Source organism: Cebidichthys violaceus, unplaced genomic scaffold (assembly GCF_023349555.1).
Source record: "Cebidichthys violaceus isolate CVI_PGR_0920_01 unplaced genomic scaffold, fCebVio1.0.p SCAF_617, whole genome shotgun sequence".
NCBI lineage: Eukaryota > Metazoa > Chordata > Actinopteri > Perciformes > Stichaeidae > Cebidichthys > Cebidichthys violaceus.
In genome coordinates this window covers 1-9,937 of record NW_027176836.1, presented here as the reverse complement: position 1 = coordinate 9,937, position 9,937 = coordinate 1, and the positions used below count along the sequence as shown (strand labels likewise).

The following is a 9,937-nucleotide window of genomic DNA, read 5'->3' as shown; positions in this document are numbered from 1 at the left end:
ACACAGACGCCGGCGGGCCTCTCCTCTCCACTGACCCCCTTTTTAAGAGTTACACCTACGAACCTCTTCACCAGTTCTCAGTCTCCTCTTCCTTTGACATAACGTCACATGAAATTGATGTGTTCTACATGAAGATATTTACAATATCTTCATGTTGAGACATTTTTTTAAAACATTTCTAATCAGATTTGGTTAAGTTCAGCCTCTTATTTAATAAAGTAACCATATTCTGTGCAGGCTTGTCACGATATACCGGTATTGACAATAACTGGGGTATTTATTAAATTAAATAATTGATACGGGGTTATTAATACACATGTTGCGCCTCTTAAATCATCTTGCATACACGGTTATGGTTACGGACTGTCTCTCCATCTCTCTATACTTGCATTTTGAGTGTAATTTATTTGCCAAAAAAGAAAGTTAAAGTCAATTTGACTGATAGCATTAGTTAATTTTTTTTGTAATTTTTTTCTGTCAATATCACGATAATATCATTATCGTCAATTATTTTGTCGTTAAAATCTGATTGCAGCCCTAATTCACCTGTAGGGAAGACAAATAAGGATACACTAATACACACTAATATATATATATATATATATATATATATATATATATATATATATATTAGTGTATATATGTTTATATCACAAATTGAATTATTAAAATGTGTAAAGAAAATACATGGACTGATGGATGTTATGCAGAACCTCAAAATGACCTGGTGACAACGAGTATTTTCACAATAAAAGCCCAGCATTGGTCCGATACATGAGTGTAAGCGACACTTATTCACACAGTGGGACATTCTGCCTCAAATAGCCCACGAGGGGCGAAGACTATTGACTGAAAACAACCCCCCCCCCCCAACGGGCCATCAGCACCGCGAGAACCGGCGACAGGATTGGAAACACGTGTGCATCGTTACTAATACCTGCTCACGGCCCTGAGCAGATATATAGCCGGGGATAACCTGCTAATAGCCTTAATTTGTAAGGTAAACAGTAGAAGAGTTTGACACTCACTCACCTAAGGTGCCTTTCCTCTGCTGCGCTGCCTCTGCTGCCTTCGGAGGCTTAGGAGGAACTGTGTGTGTGTGTGTGTGTGTGTGTGTGTGTGTGTGTGTGTGTGTGTGTTGGGGGGGGGGGGGGGGGGGCGACAGCAGCAAAGTTACAGCCTTCCTCCACCGTGCTATCTGTTAAAGTCATTTTCTCTCAAAGGGGGAATTAATTTCCTTTCTCAGACGGCCCACAGCGCCTGTGGCACCGCCGCCTGTGCGCCGTCCGCCCGGATCCCCGGAGCCGCTGTGACGGTCCGTCTGTAGAAACCTGCCGCAGCCACGGAAAAAACCCTGCAGCCGCTATAGCATTATAATCAGCTTTATGTATTATTTGACTTTAAATCTGAACTGGGTGCACTTTAAATCGTGCGCCTTCTGAACACCGAACAGTGTGAGTCACGTTGCTGTCTGTGACTCTCAGGGATTTGAAGGATGGGGGGGAAAGTGTGTGTGACGTGATTACTCATCTTTAATCTTCAATACAATGTAACAAATATTTAATTACAATGTTGTAATGATGTCATCTGTGTACATTTTACAACCCAAAACATTTGAAAAGACTAAAGATTGTTTTATCATTCCCTCAAATCAATTACAGAGCAGGATTCATTTCGATGAATTGTATCAGAAGTTGTATAAAAGAGTTCGAGGGCCAGTAAATCTGCTTTATTTGAGCTCATTATAATAATAATAATAAAAGTAAGAGAGGATAAGAGAAGCCAAAGCAAAGAGGACTTTCTTCTTTCACTCGCGGGTGTTTACCGGCTTTATATTCCTACTTCGCTTCTGGAAAATGACACTTTTATGGCCAAAAATGATGAATGTGAGGGCTGACAATGTGTTTGATGTACGCCGAGGTTGTAGGTGGTTGAAATATTTCATCTTATGCAAAGTCATAAACCGTTTCTGGGGGAATTTATTCCCGGTCACTCTCGACGCGACAAGATGTTCATTTTTTTTTTTTTTTATTTCTTTTGGTCAGCGTTTCCAGATTATTTCAAATAATTATAAACATTTTGCTGCACTGCTCCTAGCAATTAACGTTGCTTTTAAAGCCAACAAAAAGTGGTGTTTGGGACGCCGGTTTTGAAAAATAAAAGCTGTTATTTCAACTCGGTGACCTCGCGTTGAAGGTGAAACCGGTGTCAGTGTTGCTGTGTGTTTGGATTTGACGACGTGAGGTGTTTCATTTCAAAACGAGATAAAAAAAAATAAAAAATCATACGTAAAAGAAAAACCCGCTGCTATAAAATGATTGACTGCACTAAATTAAACTGTGGTTGGTTTTTTAAGAGTAGTAGGTATAAAATGCCTAACCTTTATTTCAGACTGGACAAACTTTTTTGCACTGCAATGAAAGTTTCTGGTTATTTATTTTGGAATAAAACTTGTAAAATATAAGCGGCGGACAAAACAACGTGCAGAGGAAACTCCTTTGAAGCCTTCCTCCACAAGACTGACGGTATTTTAAAGGGTCAGAGCTGACAAAGACAGGGCGACACGCTGAGTTAACCCCTGACACCTCGCCTCCCTACCCCCCCCCCCCCCCCCCCCCCCCCCCCCACACACACACACACACACACACACACGCACACACACACACACACAGCCCCACCCACGAACCATTAAGGCTGTTTTCTTTCAGGAAAGAAAAAAAAAAGAAAAAGATGGCCACCGGAGGTCAGATCCAAGTCCAAAATAAATTGCCCTCTTTTCCTGAGGCTCAGCCATTTTAATAGTACAGATTTATTGTGCTGTGCTTTTTGGAGGGCGATCATATGTATGTGGTCAGTAGCGCGTATGCAGCCTGTGACCCAGCCTCCCTCTCACGTTACACCCTATTTATAACATCCCCCTCCGCCCGGCTCCCCTCGTTCTGCAGTTCCTAGTGGGAAGCACCTCCTGCTCCCAGCCTCGAGCTCCAGTCCCCTCCGTTCCTCCTGACATCCGAGAGGCTCTGCTGCAGCTTATCCTGGGCTAACTGTTTATCCTGTACAGCCTGGCAACTGGCCGCGCGCTCCGGATTACCGCAGGACACCCGTCTTCAAAACGCACTTTGCTTTTCTGCTCTGACTAATCGAGAGTAGACTTGACTTCTTTTAAACTGGAGGAGGAAAAAAAAGTTTTGGGATAGTCAAAGGATCTTGGATATGTGCTTGTGATTTTTTTTTTTTTTCTTCTTCTTCTTGGGGTTGATTTAGTAACTTTACCTTCTTTCACTTGCCCTTCTCACCTTTCCTGGAGGGCCGCGCGTGTGTGTGTGTGTGTGTGTTTGTGTGTGTTTGTGTGTGTTTGTGTGTGTTTGCACGCGATGGATCACACGCTGTTCGGGTGCCTGCGGAGCCCCCACGCCCCGGCGCAGGCCCTGCATCCCGCCTTCACCCAGTCTCCCCTGACTCTGCACGGACGCTCGGACCACGTCTCCTACCCTGACCTGGCCTCTTCCTCCTCCTCCTCCTCCACCTCCTCGCCCTCTCCCTGCATCATCTCCAGCTACCCGGTGGACGACGGCCTGTTTGCCGGGCAGCACCACCACCACCACCACCACCACCACCCTCACCGCGGCCACCTGCCCTCGCAGCAGCATCACCACCACCCGCCTCAGCACCACGCATCGTGGCACATCCCGCAGATGCCGTCACCTGGCGGGAACACGCGCCACAACCTCTGCCACCCGCACTCCCACTCGGCCCACGACAGCGGGCCCGCACCGCCGGACCTGGGCCACCCAGGGGGGCCCAGTATGTGCGCCAGGCGCCAGCACCCCAAGTCTGGGCATCGGCAGCACCCCTACGGGGGCCTCCTGTGTGCCTGCAGACTTTGGCAGACAGACTCTGTCACCTGCTGAGGCCGAGAAGAGGAGCGGCAAGAGGAAAAGTGACAGTTCAGGTCAGAGGAGCTGAGGTTTTTACTTTTACAATTTCACGATTTAAATGAGCTGCTTGTGACGCATTACGCAACGCAAGACTAGATGTAAAATTCTTTGGCAGCATTTCCAACATCTCATTATTCAGTCTTATTGTTAGATAAACATCATCCCATAAATATCAGCATTTTTTATTTTTTTTTTAAGATTCCGTGCAGAGCAGAAGAATAACACACTCGATCTCTCAACAGCACATTACTGTTGAGATTTCTGCAGCTCCAATAGGAAAACAAAAGAAAAACGGTGTGAGGAGCAGTTTTAAGGTGTCGGCTGACAGGCAGGGAGGCCGCTGCAGCAGGCGGACTGAAGCGTGGAGCGAAGGCCACATCGCTGCCAGTGTGGGCACATCTGACTCCTTAGCCATGCTTTGTTTAAAAAAAAAAAAAAAGAAAGAAAAAGAAATCACACCTGGTTTGTTCCTCAGAGAGCAGAGAGTGAGTTTCACAGCAAAAGAATTAATGTCACGGATTGTAAAAGGCTACACCGGCGCCTCGCGGCCACACTAAACACCCGACTCACACGGAGGCTCTTCAGCCTTTCTTTCTTCTCTCAATGTTGACGTTTAAATAAACCACGGGCAGCTTTTTACTGACATAAAATGACATGAAAAGTACCTGTGTAGGATGTGATGTTGGTTTTATTTTATCCTCAAATAAATGCACTTTTAAGAATGATTAAATATAATTTTAATACCACAAGTAAACTGTTATTATCAGAAGTCAGATTTATTAAATGGATTTATATTCACATATATATATATATATATATATATATATATATATATATATATATATATATATATAGTATGTTCTGTACAGTAAAGTGAACCAGCGCTGGCAGCTTCAAAACACTGTTATTTTTTGTTTTATGACTTTTCTGTGACTTGACTTCTGACTTTGATCTCTTAATAGTCATTGGCCGGTGTGTGCAGCTTTTGAAGATAAACCACAAATTATAAAGCTACATTTAAGGCTTTACACTGTCCTTTAATCATATAACCTGTATATTAATAATAATATAATCAAATTCTAACCAACAGGGGACCAAAAAAAAACCCCCCACATCTCTTTGCACATTTCTGAACAAATCTCTCTTTTTAAGGATTGTACTCGAGTAGGCGACACCTCCCCGATGACATGCGGACATTTCCAACCTGCAGTCGCCGCGATAATCAATCACGCCGTGACAAACCGCCGAGGGGTCGGGTCGCCTTGAGGTCTTGCAGAGGGAACGTGATATTAGCTAGAGTTCTTAGGTTTTCCAGGGAAAGTGTGCTCGCCGTTCTTTCTGTCCATTTGAGGATCGCGGGCCCTCAGCGCCGACCCGGGCGACCCTTTTTATAGGCCTCTTTGTGTGCGCGGCAGCGTGTCACCTGCACTTGACCGCCGACTGAAACTCCTGCGTGTGATTAGGATGCTGGAGGTCCCCTCGGAGAGCGGGGCCTTCCCTCCGACAGGCTGCAATGAATAGACGTTGTGACAGCACTGGAAATATATTTGTGAGAATTCAGGTTATAACACCAAAATACCAGAAAGAGTTAGAATCCACATTGCTCACTGATTTAGCAGGAACTAGATAGTTAAATTAAAGGTTCATGTAACACAGATTATGTAACACAGAGAGCCTCATTTTCCAGTTTTATAGTTCTGTCTGTGCTAAATGTCTATTATAACCACATTATCCACGTGCAAAATGTTGCAATAGTATATTTAAATCCACAAATCCAGCGCACACGCCTCCTCTTTCCTCCCCTCCTTTGTCAAATCATTTGGAAACCGAGCCCTTTGCCTCCAAATCCCACTTGCCCTGTAACAATAGCTCTACGGCATACTCATTACGCGAGCCGCGCGCTAACGCAATCACGCTGATTATCGGGGCCTAACTAGGTATGCCCCGACTCGATCGGCTGTCTAAATATCACGCCGCCGCCAAATTGCACGAGATAGAGCCGCGGTTAGGTTTCACCATCTGGACAGGAAAACATTTCAGATACAGAAATAATAACAAAACCCCTTCGAGAGCTCATTTCCATAGTTAGGTTTAGCCTTCGAATGTGAGGCATCTCAACGCTCTGTGTCTGATACTTGTGGTTGTTTCCTCAAGGAGGGCGCAGGGTGGGCTAATGAGATGAGCCAGCTCCCTGGTGGGGTTTTTTTGGTGTCGTCTGGGTTTCTGCAGAACCTGCAAATTTTTTTTATTTATTTATTTTTTTTTTGGCGGTCAAGCTGGAGAGTTTGGCGCGACGCGGGGACCGGGTGCCGTCAAGGGAGTGGTCGTCCTTTTAAAAAAAAAAAAGGAACAATAAAAAGGTGCTTGAAGTCTTATTTTGTTGAAGGCGTTGGTGCTGGAGGCCTCTCGCTGGCATGACGCTTTCTCCTAAAAGAAGCGTTAGAAAAAATGTGTCGGGTTCACGGCTGGACTTCATCCTCGTGTTGGTGCAATATTATTTTACCAAAGGGGAAAAAAAAAAAACACGCAAAGTTCCACCATGAGAGAGAACTTATTTTTTGTTCTGTCCATTCTTAATTTCTTAAGACATTAGTTTTGAGAGGGGACCCTCCTTAACTGAGCTCAGCTCATTTTAGGAACCCGAGATGACGTGCCCTGTCTGGTGGCGCTTATTTTTCTCATATTATTCCCCCTCTTTTTTTGGGAGAGATGAAAGTTACAGCGGGGACCTAATTGCTGTGGTGTAGTGGCTGTCTCATAAAAGCCTGCCGCTCGTTTTAACTCCAGGCCTGCTGGTCCGAACCAGCTGGCTGTGTTATTCTTTTATTTCTCTTGTACACAATGTCTGTGTTTACCAGAGAGGAGAGAGAGAGAGAGAGAGAGAGAGAGAGAGGATAAATACGTCTGAAGGGCCGCTTCAATCAGCCACTGCTCGTTTTGAAATTACAGGGAGGGAAAGGCAGGTCATGGGGGGAGCCGGACACAGGCTGCGGGTCAAGCAATGATCTGTTTCATTGCATAAAACTCATGCGGCAACTCTTGCAGTTCATATATCTGTTTGCCCTCGGCTCTAGAAACGACGCGAGTGCCGCACAAATATAACTTTGGTAGAGCAGTTTACCCCTCGTCTTCTCTGCCGCCTCTCAAGGGAGTTATTTTGCTCTGAAACACTTAATTAGAAGGAAGATCCTCTTTCTGACAGAACCGACAGGAGTGGAAATCTTAGGTGAGGAGGTAGTCGCGTCCTCTGACGTGGCTTCGAGGCTCTGCGAAACATTTTGTGAGTCTGGCTCACAAGGCCGCAGGACTATTTACGGTCTGACTGGCCGGGATTAACAGCACCGCAGATGAATTAGCGTGCAATCACCGCCGCCTTTCGAGTGCAATGTGTAAGTGAAGCGCTTCCAAACGGAGGAACCACAAAAAGGCTGTAACAATAGGAAAGTTCTGACGGGCAAATTGACTGTGCGTGTGTTGCCTTTCGGAAAGTGGAAGTAACAAAACAAAAATGTATTTTTCCGGGGTTGATGAGCTGAAGCTGTGATGACACATGCTGGGCATTTGTTTTCACTAGTATAGCCAACATTTCCCTCAATGAAATGAAAAATGTAGCCTTGCATTCGCCGCCCACACGTAGATGTATTACATTTTTATTAAAGGGTAAAACATCACTTATTCATTAAATTGCCCCCCCCCCCCAGCTTCCCATATATCAGGTAATGTTTTATGTAATCTACTGTAAACTCAGTACTGTTCATTTTTTGGATTGCTGGAAACTTATTGTTTTACTGGCGTTCTGAAATGTGCAAAAAAAAAAAAAAAGTTAATCAAAACATGCAAAGCTGAGAAAAAGGAAGAAAAACTAAAAATGTTTGGGAAAATAATGGTACTTTGGCTGATTTTGCCATCAAACGAGGAGCAAGAAACGTATAAATTTCACGTATCATGCAAAGCTGCTCTGTTCCATGTTTTAAAAAAAAAAAGAAAAGAAAATCAGCAGATTCCTTTAAGACTCAGACAAATGAAACCCATGTTGGCAGTATAGGAGTCAGACGCACATGTGTAGCCGCCCGTGAGTCCTTCCAGACACTTAAAGTGTTCATAAACAATACCTGAACAATAAAGCCTGATTGACAGCTCCCATTGTTTCTCTTACCTCGCCGCTTTTCTCCCCCTTTGCTCGACTTGCACCTGCCACGTGACCTTGGCCTTATTTTGTATTTTTGTTGCATATGAATCTGAGTGGAAACAGAAAACCCGTTTGGTGTTTGGTTTCAGAGTCCCAGGACGGGAATTACAAGTCCGACGTGAGCAGCAAACCCAGGAAGGAGAGGACGGCGTTCACCAAGGAGCAGATCCGAGAGCTGGAGGCCGAGTTTGCCCACCACAACTACCTAACCCGACTAAGGCGCTACGAGATCGCCGTCAACCTCGACCTCACTGAAAGACAAGTATGTTCCCACCCACCGCGGCTTGTCTCCCCCCTGGGTTCAGACATTATCCAACCCCTCCCCCCCATTAGCACATTAATGCCGTGTTGTGAAAACAGAGGCGGCCTCTGCACGGCGAGAAGCCTTTTCTCAGCTCGCTACTGTGTTTTCGTAGCTTTTTCGATTCGAGGGGGCTATTGTGCTCCAGATGTGGCCGTGAGACGGGGACTATCGTATTCCAGATGTTCCTGTCCGTTCTTTCAAGCGGGCCAGAGTCGAGGCGGGGAGACGGGTTGAAGGAAGTGCTGTCTAGCAAGTCACTTCCTCTCTCCCACCACCCCTGCGCGCACAAATTGGTCTCCGAGCGTGGGCCCGGCTGCTGTAAAATGCTGGACTGTGAAATAAATAACAGGAGACAAATGGTTGGTGGTGGGGGGGGGGGCGAGGAAACGGCGTACAGCCGCTTCGTTCTCTGACAGCCGTTTGGGAGCCGTAGGTCACACTTAGCTGACACCTCGCCAGTGATATTTTGCAGCGTGATACAGTACAGATTGAGCGTAAAAAACACAGCCTGGAGACAGAAACCTGAGCGTTTCAGCTGATGTCTCGGATGCAAATCCCAACTTCAGATCCCAGAGATAGAGCTTCGAGCCAAAGTTCTACTTTCCGCTAGCGCGCATGAAGTCCACCAGGATCCACGTTAGAGTGTGGATACCCGACCCGAGCTTCAGACAGTCACTTGCAAACGATCTTCGGGTTCCGTCTACAGGTCACGACGCTTGAAGTTCTTTTTAGTGAAAATTTTGTGCAAAGTAAATAAAACGATGGACCTGCGGTCTGTGCGGATGTGTGATTTCAGCTGCTCGTCACACATTCACTGCGCTCTGCTGCTTCGTCTCCTCAGACGGAGCGCGGAGAGTCCGGTTTGTGCCAGAGTGCTCGAAGCCACTATTTACGAACTCGCTTCGTCAACGCAAACTCGTGCGCATCATCTTAAATCCACCGCGTCCGAAGAAACAGAATGCCCGTCGAGTTACCACTCTCTCAAACTCGGGGTTTGGACAGAAACATGCGTCCCGAGTCGCACTCCGGTCCACGAGACGTACATTTTGGTCATCAGAGGGTTTGAGCGTGTGGCACTGTGGGGACGTCCGCCAATTTGTTGTGGCGGTGCGGACTTGTCCGGACTTGTCCGCGGCCTCCACACTAGCATTAGTGGAGCGCGACAGTATAAACTACAAGGCGTCCGTGGTGTCGGCAGATTTACGCGTACAGAGCCCAATCAGGATCAATAGATTATGTGTTCATGTACGTCATACGAAACTAAAAAGGTACGAAGATTGCATGAGCAAAAATACTAAATGAGTTGATGACTGTGGACATTTTGAATGTAAAAAGAAATGGCTCCATTCCATTTAGCCATCATTAATGCTATTCGTTGCTTTCCTTGTCATCACATATAGTACGGTCTACCGTGAGAAGTCTACAGGCCTTGAATGTCTCAAAAAAATGCCGGTAGTACCGCAGATACCGAAACCATTTGGCTGTCGTAAATGTTGTTCGGGATTA

At 45.8% G+C, this 9,937-nt stretch overlaps 1 pseudogene; it reads left to right on the top strand.

Moving 5' to 3' along the window:
- Positions 1 to 3,374: 3,374 nt before the first annotated feature.
- On the top strand, positions 3,375 to 9,637 carry LOC137890134 (homeobox protein MOX-2-like; annotated as a pseudogene).
- Positions 9,638 to 9,937: the final 300 nt, after the last annotated feature.